Consider the following 16,405-nt stretch of genomic DNA (forward strand, 5'->3'; position numbering starts at 1 on the left):
TTCAGATCTGCATATGTAATAGCTAAACAGAAATTATCATTCGAATCGTATCCTGCAGTAATCGGACTACAAAATCTTAAAGGTTTATCAGTCGGTAATATGCTTCATTCTGACCGTGCATGCCGAAATATCATTATGTATGTAGGAGAAGGAATGAAAAAGAATGTTGCTCACTTCCTTGTAGAATCGGGTACTAACTTTAGTATTACGATGGACGAAAGTACAACAGTTTCCAATAAAACTTGTTTAATAATATATTTACGTTTGTCCTTTGAGGGAGTTGCTTGCAATTATTTTTTTGACATTGTTGAATTAGAAAGTGCGACAGGAGAATGCATCTTCAGCACACTGTTAGCAGCTCTTGAAAAGTATGGCATTACAAATGATATACTAAAAAACCACCTTGTAGGTATCGCAACAGATGGTGCCTCAACAATGCTTGCACCTTACAAAGGTGTAGCCGCTCTACTGCGTAGTCATTTACATATGGATTAAAGTGTCGTTCATTGTATGAACCACAAAATGGAATTAGCTGTCCAGTATGTTATGAATGATGTAGCAGACGTATACCATATACAGGTTCTTTTTAGATTCCTTATATTCTGTGTTTTCTCGAAGTCCCAAAAATCAGGGACTACTACAAGAATTATCCTCGCAGCTATTAAAACTAGGCCGTATTTTTCGCGTACGTTGGGTTACTTCCTCATTTAACGCTGTTCGAGCTCTTCTTGAAAGTCACAGTCCTCTTGTCCATCTTTTTGAAAAACTGACCCATGATGGCTCCCGATCAACTCAGGAGAGATCTAAATTTGAAGGTTTACTAAAACATCTCACGAAGTGGTTGCTTGTAATGGAATTAGTTATGCTTTATGAGGCCCTAGAAGTTCTGCAAGTATTATCATTCTTTATGCAGAACAGAAATTCTTCAGTCCTTAAAGCAAAACAGGAAATTGACTTGGCTATAAGAACTCTTGAAACACTGAAAACAAATGACTAGCTACGAATTAGGATGATAGTACAAGAGTTGGAGGAAAAGCGCACATTCAAAGGGGTATTAATTAAAGAACCATCTTGTGATGAATATAACAGATTTCAGACATTTCGGAAGAAATTTTTTCAGTCTTTGGTAGACAATATAAAAAACTGACCCATGATGGACCTGGATTTCTTTTCGGATGTAGCCGTATTAAATTCAGATACATGGCCTTCAGATGATTATGAACGTGTGTTTTATGGTGACATGTCAATTTCTCGCTTGTGTAACAAGGTGGATTTTAAATTACGTGTACGTCACTAGTTGAAGATTTTCGAATCTATAAAGAAAATCCTCAACACATGCCCAATTCTGTGGAGGAACTTGTGAAAGCAGTCGAAGTTATACCTATATCTATGGCTGAATGTGAACGCGGATTTAGTGCCATGAATTTAACACTGACTGATCAGAGACATCACTTACAAATTCCGACACTTTCAAATCTACTTTTCATTTCAATAAATGGACCTCCACTGCTTTGCTTCGATGCAGAAAAATTTGCAGCAAGGTGGATCAAGTCTCAGCACCATAGCGCCCTTGACACACCAACAGGCAAACCCTCGAATCTTCAGGAGCAGTCTCATTCATCTCGTCTCTTCAACTAAACTCTATAAGTCATAATGACAATTATATACTGTAGTACAAGCTGAACCGGCTGTGGCTTTGTCATAATACGATGATTTAACAAATTAACATTCACTTATAATTTCAGAGTGTTAAAATTAAGCACAAAACAACACAAAAATTTTAATTTTACATTTTATTCATCTCACATTTTAGTATAGTTTGAGTATCGTATATTACATGAATCATTTACAAAGTTGTTAATTAACAACATATTAAGATTTATTAATTTTATAAATGAGGTAAATAAACTCGGTATTGCCCGGATGTCTCTACCTTCCCCTTATTCCATCTCCTTCTTTTCCCACTCCCCATCTTCTCCTGCACTTCTATCTGTCCATCTGCTTCTCTCCTCTATCACCTCCTACCCCCTATGTCACTCTCCCCTTCACTAAGGTCAATTTCTCTCCCCCTCTAAGTCAATCTCCTCCTCCCCTCTCTTTCTGTCCCTGTGACATCCAACATTTGCATATTGAAAGCAGTAATTTGCGTCTACATTTCCCATAAGGACAATGCTGAATGTTTCTTTGTAGTTGATGAATTCACTTACAGTATTCGGAGGACGCATAATTTGCACATGTTTGCCATATATGGCTCCTATACAGTGAGGGAAATTCCATTTCACTTCGAAATTTCTTGCTACCTTCTTCCATTCTTCAGTACCCTTGGAATCTGAAAAGTAAAATATACTCATTACTTTCCCTATTTTTTCAGACTGATGACACAGAGGACACAGTATCAAAAGATGACGGCGATGTAGCTCTTGAAGAACATGTACCTCCCACAAACACTGGTTGCAAAACGTAGCTGTGAAATTGTATATGTGGACAATAATAATTGTGACGAATTTGTTCAAACAGAAACAGAAGAGCTCGAATTAATTCGATTTTAGAAATAAGTGTTTTTTAACATTTCTTTAATATCTATTTTAATGTTCAAACAGAAACAGAAGAGCTCGAATTAATTCGATTTTAGAAATAAGTGTTTTTTAACATTTCTTTAATATCTATTTTAATTTCCTTAAAAATGTCAATAAAACATTACTTAAATGAAATCAGTATTGAATGTTGCGTGCTTACCTTTATGTAATTCTTCAACACCAATGAAACAGCTTCACATATTTCTGGCACTATGAGGGAAATAGAATATGATACTTTAAATAAGTACATTAGTGACTTGTATGAATCGCCAGTGGCTAAAAATCGTAATGTCATGGCCCAACGAATTCTTGGTGAAATACTGTCTTGGCAGTTGTTATCTTTCTTTACAAGAAGAGGTGTAGTCAACTGCAGTAAGTAATTAAAGTCTTCAGTCGACATTCTCGTAAAACTACTAAATAACGCACCATCGACTGATTCTAGTTCCTAGGGTACTATTTCGTGGACCTTCTTTAAATACTCTTCTCTTCCACCATCGTTTTCTTTTCGTTTGGTTTTAATTTGCGTTGTTAGCTGCATGTGCAAGTACCAAGAAGGCCGCCGCTGTGATCATTTTATCATCCATTATACGGCAAGACCGACACACGTGTGATACACAAATTCTGTTGCTTTGTTATAAATTAACCTGCCGCATGCGACACACGCAGCAAGATGTTGCCTGTTGTAGCATGCTACAACACGACGCACGCCACATTTCCGTAGCATGCCACGATGTTGCAAGACGTCGCCCCAGGGTAAACGAGGCTTCTGAACCAGGTCTGTATTGTATGGTGGATGTGATGTGTTGCGTACGAAACTAAAACCTGCAATCAGATCCAAACGTCATGGAAAACTGTGAAGAGGTGTCATCCTGCAGCAAGATAACGCTCGCCCACATTCTGCCAAACGAACAGCCGACGCAATAAAGGAGTTGAGATTCTAGGTGCTGGAACATCCACCATACAGTCCAGACCTGGCTCCAAGCGATTTTCACATGTGTGGACCCTTAACGGAAGCACTACAGGGAAGAAGATTTGAAAGTGATGAAGACGTCATTGCTGCGGTAAAAAATTGGTTACAGATGCAACCGAAAAACGTATTTTCTGACGAAATAAAAAAAAAAATACCTCGTAAAACGTCGGAAAAACTGCATTGAAGTCCAGGGAGGTTACGAAGAAATATAACGCATGTTTCACTTTTCTACCATCAGAATAAGTACAGCTTTTCACAAATGTGCCTTTACTTTTTGAATTCCCCTCGTATACCTGTATGTAGATGATTTTGTGAATAAGCTTTACCTATAATGTACTTTTAAATATATAACAAGGGATGGCTTTTCTGATAGTGCATACGCGTGAATAGTGAGTTTCGGCATTAACATCTATTTATAAATAACTGTTTAACCATGGGCAACGCCAAGGTCAAAGATAGTAACATATATAATTCTACTAACCCCCTAAGACACCTCCCCCCCCCCCCCCCCCACTGGTAAGAGCACAAATCGCACACTGCATTCAAGCAAGTCTTGTCTCCGTCCTGTACTGTCGCAATTACGTACTACGTCATGCTGGCAATCTGGACTGGTAACGCTTTTATTTCTGTTACATGTATTTTAGGCATATTGAACTCGGTGGCATTTGCTATACATCTGTCGAGACAGGATCGGTCCATCACGTTTTGTGGGAAGGGAGGAGCGTAGCAATAGCATAAGAGAAAGAAAGGAAAATAAGAAAATAAGTGAAGACGTTATTGAGAGAACCATCACTGCATTTATCTGAAATGATACAGGCACGCCATGGAAAACAGAAGTCTGTATGGTGGTTCGGGGAGGTCTCCCTGCTTCTTTTTAACAGCAAGTGCTGTGCCAGTGTCGCACTGCAGCGTTGGTATGTAGGGAGCCATCGCCAAATTCGCCTGCGCTACGCTGCGTCCATCGTAAGAATAAACCTGAAGTAAACATTGCACCATGCATTCTTCCGCGTTTGCTGAACCTTGTTGGATTTAGTGTCACGTGGAATGGAAGCCGAGTTGTCTCGAGTACAGTGAACTGCAATAATGAATCGCTTTATGCTGTGCGTTACACGCATAGGCGCCTCAGCGATGATACGGGACAACAACTTTACCGGCGGATTTAGCTTGGACAGTACTGGCCATCCAGCTGGTCCAAGTATACTGTAGTGATACAATTAATTTTTAAACAGAATGAAATAACTTACGGCAAAACTCCGTCAGTAACCTTCTTAGATGACCAGCTGAAAACGCAGGATGCTCTCGTTCCGAGCTAACATAATACTGAATTAAAAACAAGAGTGATGATAATTCGTAAGATGAAAACAGGAAAATTTTTCTGTGTGAGCTATGTGAGACGCATATTGCACGGATTTCACCATATAGTTAAATATTCAAGCCACTTACAGTCAGTCATCTGGTAATCTCTGAACTCCTTGTATACCCGAATGTGAGAAGTATTGGAACAGTCATCTGTCAGACTGTTAGGTTTATAACACGGCAACCAGCAAACAGAACCCACGAAGCGTCGTGCATGAGTTCCACTACACATGGCAGCTTAAATATCGTGTTATTTGTCGCGACAAATCCCTTAACTTGGCTCTAGATCAGTTCTATTGCTTTCAGGTTGCAATGGTACGGTGTCATATGTAAAAATGCAGCATTTTTTAGAGTGTGCTCGATGCCGTGAAAAATTCTGGTTTTCTGTGTGATTCCACATTTGTGGTATAAAACAAACGACATTGTCCAAGTAATATGTATTTGATTTATCATTTGCTCCAAAAATTTGTGTAATGTTTTCTTAACTTAAAGAATCTTTAACAATATTACTTAAAATTTCATAAATGAAGACTTCATATTTGCCATGAAAACTGGCACTTTGAGTGCAGTAATTATAAAGGAGAAGAGGGCATTTTTCAGAAAAAAATGATGATTGCGTATGTCTTAATTAGTGTATAAATGGTGAATTTCCTACTTGTATGTAAGTATTCGAACTGAACAAAAAAGGCTACATCGAGATTCGAACCAGAAATTCACTTCTCGACTATCTGTCTGCAACGCTAGCGAGTATGTCACGAGTCTCATATCTACGAATTCCTTACATTTGGTAAATATAGCCGGCCGCAGTGGCCTAGCGGTTCTAGGCGCTTCAGTTTGATACCGCGCGACCTCTACGGTCGCAGGTTCGAAACCTGCCTCGGGCATGGATGTGTGTGATGTCTTTAGGTTAGTTAGGTTTAAGTCGTTCTAAGTTCTAGGGGACTGATGACCTCCGATGTTCAGTCCCATGGTGCTCAGAGCCATTTGGTAAATATAGTTTATCGAAAAACTTCGAAGCCGATTACCTCTGTAATCTTGTGAAAACCATTAAGATCAACTTGTTTCTCGCCAGTTTTAATGATGTTCCGCGCGCGTTTCACTACGAAGCACGAAGCAGTGTCAGCTATTTTCGCAGCACGTATTAACAACGCAAAATCAGAGCGCAATTAACGTTCAGAGACTCAGACTGTATACGCGTTTTGAAATTAAACCTACTTAGTCAAAGTATGATAAAGAATAATGGTAATAGATACTAATACACTGGAATACCTTGAAGTTTCATTTACAGTGACATCGTAATGAGATATATAATACATAACTGGGACAATACCAGTGTATGCGTACTACGGCTGCTGACCAATCATCCTGTTTATGTTCGTTTACATCAGGCTTATTCTTATGGTGAACAATGTGTATAGAGTGTAGCGAAACTTGCGATAGACACGGTATTGATGGCGGACAGTTGTCAGAAGCGTCCTGTGTAATACGACCGGACAGGCGGAAGACGCCAGCAAAATTCCCCACGCTGCTATGCAACCAGCCACACACACTTCTCCGATGCCAAGTGCGTCACGGAGATTTGGAGTCAGCCGTAGTGACCTTGTCGGCTGCTCGGGACAGACTGATTTGAGTCGGAGCCTACAGCCGATAGGCGAAGACCGTGTTCTGTTGTTCAAAGCTAACCACAAAGGAACGCATCGGAGAGCAAGATTTGTTGGCACGTGCGTCTAATGTACATAAATACTGCGCAGGTCACTGCATGCACACAAGACGACTTAGACAAAATTTCTATTTGGTGTGATGATGGCACCTAGTTCTAAATGTACAAAAATGTAAGTTAATGCGGATTAGAACGAAAAATAAGCCCGTAATGTTCGAATACTGCATTAGCAGTGCGGTGCCTCACGCATACGCGTCATTTAAAGACGAGGGTTGGAACTTAAATAGTGGCAACTATTTATTCACAACCGATACAAAAGAGTTACATGTTTGCACCTGTTACTGTCCCTCAAAGTAGTCACCAGCGTTGTGTAGAACCCGTTGCCAGCGATGTGGAGGGCGTAGTATACCGTTAACAGAGCTTGTTCTGTTGATGGTGCGAATGGAGCGGTCTACTGAATGTCGAATCTCTCGAACAGTTCTGAAGCGAATGCCATGAAGCCAAAACTGCAACACCAGTCCAACGTCTGGTGCCATTGTGGGTCGCCGCGAAAGTCGAAAGTGCGTCAGGGCCCCAGTATGGTGAAAGTTATGGTGATTCTCGTGTGCGACTGTGATGGTGTTATCCTAACGCATTACGTTCCCTCAGGGCAGACCGTCAGTGCACAGTATTACTGTTCGTTCTGGGAACATCTCCTGCGATCAGCTTTGCGAAAGAAGTGGCGACACTTTCTGCGCAACCCACCCATCATTTTGCACGACAATGAGCGGACGCATACAGCGCAAGCTGTGGCTGCTCTGTTCGGTCGATGGGACTGGCAAGTACTGTACCATCCACCATACTCCCCGGACTTAAGTCCTTGTGACTTTGATTTGATTCCGAAGATGAAGGAACCACTTCGTGGCATCCGCTTCAGAATTTTTCCAGAGATTCGACAGGCAATAGAACGTTCCATTCGCACCATCAACAGAACAAATCCTTATATCCATATAAGTATATGGTTCTGGCGATACCGGCCATGACCTTCTTCTTCTGTGCGGATGCACACATGTTCCCCGAACTCTTATGGGACTTGGAAGAATGTCTTCCACGAGTAATGAGTGTGTTGGGGTGGGACACTACGAACGTAGTGTGTGGACATACAAGGGGAGAATGTGAGTCTCGTGGGAGGCGTGCGCGAGATAGTCCCTGCAGTCGCACTATCATCTGTTCCCTCGGTGGCTCAGATGGATAGAGCGTCTGCCGTGCAAGCAGGAGATCCCGGGTTCGAGTCCCGGTCAGGGCACACATTTTCACCTGTCTCCGTTGATCTATATCAACGCTCGTGCGCAGCTGACGGTATTAATATAATTCTTATCAACATAACAGGCTCTGCTAACGGTATACTACGCCTTCCACATCGCTGGCAACGGGTCTACACAGCGCTGGTGACTACTTTGAAGGATAGTAACAGGTGCAAACATGTAACTCTTTTGTATCGTTTGTGAATAAATAGTTGCCACTATTTAAGTTCCAACCCTCGTATATGGGCGCAACATTGCATAGCAATATCAAATGTAACGTGCATGTGAGGATCGTAATAGGGAAAGTGAATACTGCAGTTGACTGCGGTTTATTTGAAGAATTTTTTAGGTAAGTGTGGTTCATCTGTAAAGGAGACCGCACCTAGGACGCTAGTAATGCTCTAGTGTTCGTGATACACAACAGGTCGGAGTGATGCAGGAGATCGAAGCAACTCAGAGCCGAACTGCTAGGTGTGTTACCGGCAGGTTCGAACAACAAACTGCGGAGATGCTTCCGGAACGTCACTTGAAATTCCTGGAAGGAAGGCAACGTTGTCTTCGAGGAAAACTATTGCGAAAATTTAGAGAAGTGGCATTTTAAACTGGCTCCAGAACGATTCTACTGTCTCCAATTAAGGGGCTCCGGAACGCCCTATACTTGCAATGTTAAAATAACGCTTATAAATTACATCTTTCCTCACAAAGTATTTGAGGTAGGAAGTTGAACTTTTTACAGATTATTTATTGGAATATGGGCTACAACTTAACTCAGGGATTTTACAAAATTTTAGTTCTGTTATTAAAGATGATTTTTTTCAATTGTAATGAAAATTCACAACATTTTTTTGCAATTTTTTATTTATATATTCAAAAATATACAGTTTTTTGGAAAAAGGCTGTGTTAAATTATGCAGAAGGTACTGTGTAACATTTACTGAAAGTTTGAAACAAATATGTTCGGAAGATCCTTAGAAAACATGTAATTAGTATGAGAAAATAAAAGTTTTGGGAATCGAGCGACAAAGATTGGATTAACTTTTTAGTGCATTCCAGGTCCATAGGATGGATTATCTTCATCCTCTGCAAACTCCTCCTCCAGCTTCCTCTTGTTCCTCCTCCTGTTTACTCTTGCTTGTATTTCTAGACTCTTTACAGCCCTGTCTGCAGCCCGAAGGCGTTCCTTGTCTAAAGCAAGCATCGCTCGTACCATGTTAGAACCTATCTTCATTCCCATATTTCTAAATACCTTGCACATTTCAATGTTGCCATCATTGAAAGTCGCAACAGCATCATACACACCAAAGTGAAGTGTTTCTATTCCAACAAATACAGTCTTGGGGATTCTCGACCATATAACACTATTTACACTTTCATTGGTGTTTTGAGTTTTTCCGTGAATACACTTTTTCAACAGTTCAGGTAATCCTCTGAAGGCTTTTAAGAAAAGGAGAAATGTTGGAAAGCCAAAGGTATGTGTTATTACTGTAAACAATAAAGACGATAACCAAGTGAGTGAACCTAACCTCTGCAAACCCAAGGGGGAGGGCGAGGGGAGGCGCGACAGCAGTCTACACATCGCGAATGTCCATCAATAGCGCAAACAACCTGGTTGGTGGCTAAAATATAATGATGCTGAAATAACTTTACTTTTACTCATTATTATACTTCAACAAAACAGAGACTTAAGAAACAGAATTAATTACGAATATTTTCGAGATAACGACAGAGTAAATAAACATGAAACAATCGACAATCACACCAGCGATATATATTGAACCATCACAGGTTAGCCACAACACATACTTTATCTCACATCACTAAAATGTACCTGATGAACACGGACGTTAATAATAACACCATTTGACAGCAGTTTAACAGCGCCACAGTGGGTCACGCCCATGTAGAACACATTTCAAAAAAAATTTAAAAATAGTTGTAGTCTTCGGAATTGAATAAATTATATATCTATTACAAGGTAATAGTCTGCAGATTCAGAAAACGCAAAAAAGTAAAAATTGAACTTTTCATGATTTTTAGCCTTTTCGGAGCCCCTTAATATTTAGCGTAAGAACCACGAAGATAAGATACGAGAAATTATGGCTCATACGAAGGCACTGAGACCGTCGTTTTTCCATTTGTAGGTGGAACGCGAAAGGAAATGGTTAGTAATATTACAGAGTACCCTCTGCTATTCACCGTATGGTGGCTTGCGGTGTATGTATGTAGATGTAGATCGGTTTCGCTGTACGGTGAAAACGTCAGAACAGTTTCGCCGTGTACCTCAAATACTGGTTTCTTAAAATTACGTAACAACGTTTCGCTAGAAGGACGTCATATTTCTTCCAAGGATTACGTTTTGAATCGTTGGTTATCTCTGAGACTCTTAGGCTAGCTTAAACGGCCGATTTCAAATTAGCAGCGGCCATTTAAATTTCTTCAAACTGTAGTTTTAACTGGATCTGTTCACACCATCGTGAATGTAAGAACGCAGAATCTCGCGGAGGTAACACTCAACAATATTTTCTCGGACCACTGGCCTCGTCACATGATTATAATGCCACCATCTTTCGACTGAGTACTTAACAGTAACAACCAGTTCCCTAAGGACTTACAAAGAGACGATGCCTGCCCTTCCTCAACGTTCTCGTCCACAGCAAACAAAATGGATGCCTCGGGCAGAGTGTCTGCAGAAAACCTACACACACCAATTTCTACTTGCTCGCCATCAGCCGTTACCAACTAGCACAGAAGTACATCGCGGTGCAAACGTTGGAACATCGTGCAGAAACGTTATCAGTCGCCAATAACTTGCCCCTTAAGCTAAGCTACTACGCAACGTCTCCCGGAACAACGGCTACAGTGATCACGAGATAATGGATGTAATTTCAGGCAAGAATCACAATAATACCATCGACGAGAAGCATGAAACGAAGTTCGCATTTTGGCCGTTCTGTGGCTCCGCGGCGGGTAAGAAACACAAAATCAAATCGATTTTCAAGACACCATCGAAAATCCGACAGTTACTGAGACCAATAAAAAATGTTGCAGGTGTCAGAACACCTCGGTTTTACAAAATACCCTGCGAGTGCGACTAGTTTTAAGTCCGTCAAATAGTGCGCACCGCATATCAACGCCGGAAGAAGCATGACAGGTTTTATTGCTCATGCTTGTCCGAAAAATCTGCTTTAGCTGAGCGGGTTCTAGAAAACGGTAACCGCATCAAACTACGGGCTTGTGACACAGTGTAATTAAATCACTGACAACACTCTAAATAGAGACGAAGACCTTCAGCTCAGACCGGCGCTGGATCCAGCGATAGCAAGAGTGAACGGGTCACATGGAATGTAGGATCAACGTATATCGTCCGTCATAAAAGATGGGGGACTGTTTTCATTCCTCGCATAGGTCAGCGCAGTTACTACGGAGACAGCTGAACAAATTTCTACAAACAGCAGGTGTACATTCGACGATTCAGATGTGAGCCGGCAGTGTTGAGTAGCGGACGTGAGACTGCGATGTGTTGCTGTGCCACAAATCAGTAAGGGGCAAGAAACTGAAGGGCTCTAAATCAAAAATGTTCCCACGAGGTTTCGAAGACGAGAAACTTGTGTGCAAACGTCGTCCCATCACCCTGACTGTGTAAAAAAGACAGCAACGCATGGACACCTCCTGCGACTTGACTGAAATTTTTTTCTGGAAAAAATCATGACGAGACTTGGCATTATCAACGCGAATCTAACAAAAACCGTCGAAGTGCAAAAAATGGCTCTAATGGTATGACAAAATTGAACGTGACGGACGAGCAGAACAACATCGCAAAGGACTTTTATGACAGTTTCACATGATTGTATGGACGTTCTGTATGATGTACTCAAGTAGGGCGAGACTATTCAGAGCCCTCAAAATATTGAAACCACCATCATTAATCCAGCCTCGACTAGACTGACGGATATTTCCACATATATGACACAAAGCGCACCTGCACCAGTGATGTCAAATTCAGCGGATGGAGTATACAACGGCCATTAAAATTGCTACACCAAGATGAAATGCAGATGATAAATGGGTATTCATTGGACAAATATACTAGAACTGACATATGATTTTATTTTCATGCAACTTGGGTGCATAGATCCTGAGAAATCAGTACCCAGAACAACCACATCTGGCCGTAATAACGGCCTTAATACGCCTGGGCATTGAGTCAAACAGAGCTTGGATGGCATGTACAGGTACAGCTGCCCATGCAGCTTCAACACGATACCACACTTCATCAAGTGTAGTGACTGGAGCATTGTGACGAGCCAGTTGCTCGGCTACCATTGACGTTTTCAAATGGTGAGAGATCTGGAGAATGTCCTGGCCAGGGCAGCAGTCTAACATTTTCTGTATCCAGAAGTCCCGTACAGACCTGCAACATGCAGTCGTCCATTATCCTGCTGAAATGTAGGGTTTCGCAGCGATCGAATAGAGGGTAGAGCCACGGGTCGTAACACGTTTGAAATGTAACGTCCACTGTTCAAAGTGCCGTCAATGCGAACAAGACGTGTAACCAATGGCACCCCATACCATCACGCCGGGTGATACGTCAATATGGCGATGACGAATACACGCTTCCAATGTGCGTTCACCGCGACGTCGCCAAACACGGATGCAACCATCATGATGCTGGAAACAGAACCTGGATTAATCAGAAAAACTGACGTTTTGCCATTCGTGTACCAACGTTCGTCGTTGAGTACATCATCGCAGGCGCTCCTGTCTGTGATGCAGCGTCAAGGGTAACTGTAACCATGGTCTCCGAGCTGATATTCCATGCTGCTGCAAACGTCGTCGAACTGTTCGTACAGATGGTTGTCTTGCAAACGTCCCCATCTGTTGACTCAGGGATCGAGACGTGGCTGCACGATCCGTTACAGCCATGCGTATAAGATGCCTGTCATCTCGACTGCTAGTGATACGAGGCCGTTGGGATCCAGCACGGCGTTCCGTATTACTCTCCTGAACCCACCGATTCCATATTCTGCTAACAGTCATTGGATCTCGACCAACGCGAGCAGCAATGTCGCGATACGATAAACCGAATCGCGATGGGCCTCAATCCGACCTTTATCAAAGTCGGAAACGTGATGGTACGCATTTCTCCTCCTTACACGAGGCATCACAACAACGTTTCACCAGGCAACGCCGGTCAACTGCTGTTTGTGAATGAGAAATCGGTTGGAAACTTTCCTCATGTGAGCACATTGTAGGTGTCGCCACCGGCGCCAACCTTGTGTGAATGGTCTGAAAAGCTAATCATTGGCATATCACAGCATCGTCTTCCTGTCGCTTAAATTTCGCGTCTGTAGCACGTCATCTTCGTGGTATAGCAATATTAATGGCCAGTAATTAGTAGGATATCAGAAGTTGTTCTTCTTGACGACGGTCATGCGGTTCTTGGTCGAAAGCTCCTGGCGTATTATCTGTTTGAAGGTGCTGGAAGACCACAGTACATTTCATTCACCACCGTGCATAATTATCGTGGAGCTCCACGTGGCATGCTCGTGCGAGAAGACCAACGAGTATGGCAGTGCCTTCCTGTGAGCCATCATGTTGAAACCGAGCGGGGTGGCGCAGTGGTTAGACACTGGACTCGCATTCGGGAGGACGACGGTTCAATCCCGCGTCCGGCCATCCTGATTTAGGTTTTCCGTGATTTCCCTAAATCACTGCAGGCAAATGCCGGGATGGTTCCTCTGAAAGGGCACGGCCGACTTCCTTCCCAATCCTTCCCTAATCCGATGAGACCGATGACCACGCTGTCTGGTCTCCTTCCCCAAACCAACCAACCAATCATCATGTTAAACACTGGCGTAACTCATAGTCCAAATAAACCGGAGAACATCCAGAACGGTTTCTGTCTTACGGGGCTTCCAAGAAGACATACGGTGGCTGCTGTGATGGCTTCGTACCGGCGCAAGACTGGAATAGTCGGCAGCGCCGAAAGTGACCACTGCTTTGAGATCGGATAACGTGCCTCGATAAGTTTCATCTTCTTCTTCATTGGACGGATGTGGCCCTGCACTGCGAGAAACGACGGACGAGAAGTACTGTGCAGCCATCGATAATAGATCACAAGGAAGGAAATGGGGCACCATTGTCTTGAGGAAACTTGCCTTATGTTCTCTGGGACCATTAATCAGCAAGGAAGGCACTAAGAACGACTTGGTAACCAGTCTGTCCTGAGACAACCGGCACCTGTTGTAAGGTAACGAGGTGGGAACAGTTTGCAAGTAAACTTTAATCTCAGTTTCTTTTATTTTTGTTTATTATTTATTTTTTATGCGAAGGAAGTCGGCATTGGCCACTGGCGCGGGGGTGGCTGGGGGTGGCGCGGGGGCTGGAGGGAGAAGAGGGGAGCTGCCTGTCTGGCTCGAGAAGACTGTGTCGTCACACCCCAGAAATGTTGAGGTGTATTTTCCCTCGAAGAAGCCGCTACAGATAGAGGGCGTCACCATTCCCCATCCTTGAGAAGAAGTAGATATTGAATGGACAGAAAAACATTGGGTAGACATGATGGGGCGAGAAAACGAATCCTAAATCACGAATTATTAGCACATCGACCGACCAGAAGAAATGAGGAGTTTCAAAAACAAAAAATACTAATACTATGGGACTTAACATCTGAGGTCATCAGTGCCCTAGACTTAGAACTACTTATACCTAACTAATCTAAGAACATGACACATATCCATGCCCGAGGCAGGATTCGAACCCGCGACCGTAGCAGCAGTGCGGCTCCGGACTGAAGCGCCTAGAACCTCTCGGCCACAGAGGCCGGCCGTTACATAATAAGTCAATATTTACAACAACGGGAAATGACCTGACTTGTGGTGCGGAATCGGTCAAAGCCGATTGGCTCATTTATAAATCGTGCAGTTAAGCGTGGGGCAGACGCCAGCCTGATAAAGTCGCTGGATAGGGCGTCATTCTTGGCTGCGATCATAATGAGGAAGGAAGTGTCGTGGCTGCGTGAATGTTCTATGGACGTACAGTACAGTAACACAATGAATGAGTGCCTATGATTATCTGTCATGACAGTTTTCTGCTATTTATTTACCTGTTCTACTGTACTGATAATATATAAGGATAAGTCGCACCTCTGACGTGGATACGAAGGGCAGCAGAACTTAGTTCCAAGTATTTAAATCTCGTAGCGAAACCGTTATACAATATTTAATTTATTTTTCTCATATTCCAGAGCTACCGGTTGACTCGTAGCATGGCCTTAATTAAACAGTACTGGAAGAAGTCGTGGTGCAATCTAGAAATTAAATGGAGGTAATAAAGGAACGATACTGTGGAGTACAACACACAGTCAAATCCGCGTAACGCCGCACCGTTGTGGCACAAGTGCCCGAAAAGGGCTGGAACAGCACGGTCGCAAATTCAGAGAACTTCCCTGGGCATTAAATTCTTCGAATCTTACTCTGTTTCAGTATTCGTGCGGCCACCTCTACCGGCGTGAATGCACCGCCACGCCCTATCCAGCATGCCGCTGATAACCTATCAGCATCCGATTAAGTGACTTTTAATTCTTTTCTATATGCGCGCTGCAACAGCGGTTTCTTTGGACGCTCACAGGTGATTACAAAAGTTTGACTCGACAGCCAATACGTTGTCAGTATGTTGTTCGGAAGCCTGAACAACAGGAGGCTGATGTACTAGGAGACTGACGTACTAGGACATGCATTGGTACTATGAAATAGTGCTTTGATAATGGCTAGGCACTAGCCGAAATCTAGATTTGTCTTTTAAAACCTGAAAGAAAAGGACGACTGATTGCTGTGCCCTATCACTGGAAAGCAGTACGTAGTGCTCGAATACAAAATATATTCCAAAATCCTGCTGCATATCGACGTTAATGATATTGGCCTGTAATTTAGTGAATTACTTCTACTGACCTTCCTGAGTATTGGTGTGACCGTTGCAACTTTCCTGCCTGTGGGTATAGATACTCCGTCGAGCGAGCGGTTGTATATTGTATCAGCATAATCTGAAAGGAACATAATTGGTATACAGTCTGGACCGGAAGACTTGCTTTTATATGGCCCGCATCTCGTGGTCGTGCGGTAGCGTTCTCGCTTCCCACGCCCGGGTTCCCGGGTTCGATTCCCGACGGGGTCAGGGATTTTTCTCTGCCTCGTGATGGCTGGGTGTTGTGTGCTGTCCTTAGGTTAGTTAGGTTTAAGTAGTTCTAAGTTCTAGGGGACTTATGACCACAGCAGTTGAGTCCCATAGTGCTCAGAGCCATTTGATTTTAACTTGCTTTTATTACGTAATTTAAGTTTCTTCACTACTCCGAGGATATCTACTTCTAAGTTATGTTGGCAACTGTTCTTGATTCTAATTCGGGAATATTTACATCGTCTTCTTTGGTGAAGGAATTTCGGAAGGCTGTGTTTAGTAACTCTGATTTGGCAGCATTGTCGTCGATAGTATTTCCATTGCTATCGCGCAGAAAAGACACAGATAAAGGTTCAGGTGGAACCTCAAGAAGGACGACAGCATTCTGCGT

The 16,405-nt window shown here is 42.8% G+C and overlaps 1 non-coding gene across 1 annotated transcript; it reads left to right on the top strand.

Moving 5' to 3' along the window:
- Window positions 1–7,772: 7,772 nt before the first annotated feature.
- Trnaa-ugc (transfer RNA alanine (anticodon UGC)) lies at window positions 7,773–7,847 on the top strand. The gene has a single exon. It is a non-coding gene; the product is annotated as a tRNA-Ala (tRNA).
- The last annotated feature ends 8,558 nt before the right edge of the window (window positions 7,848–16,405 follow it).

This window comes from Schistocerca cancellata, chromosome 8 (assembly GCF_023864275.1).
Source record: "Schistocerca cancellata isolate TAMUIC-IGC-003103 chromosome 8, iqSchCanc2.1, whole genome shotgun sequence".
Lineage (NCBI taxonomy): Eukaryota > Metazoa > Arthropoda > Insecta > Orthoptera > Acrididae > Schistocerca > Schistocerca cancellata.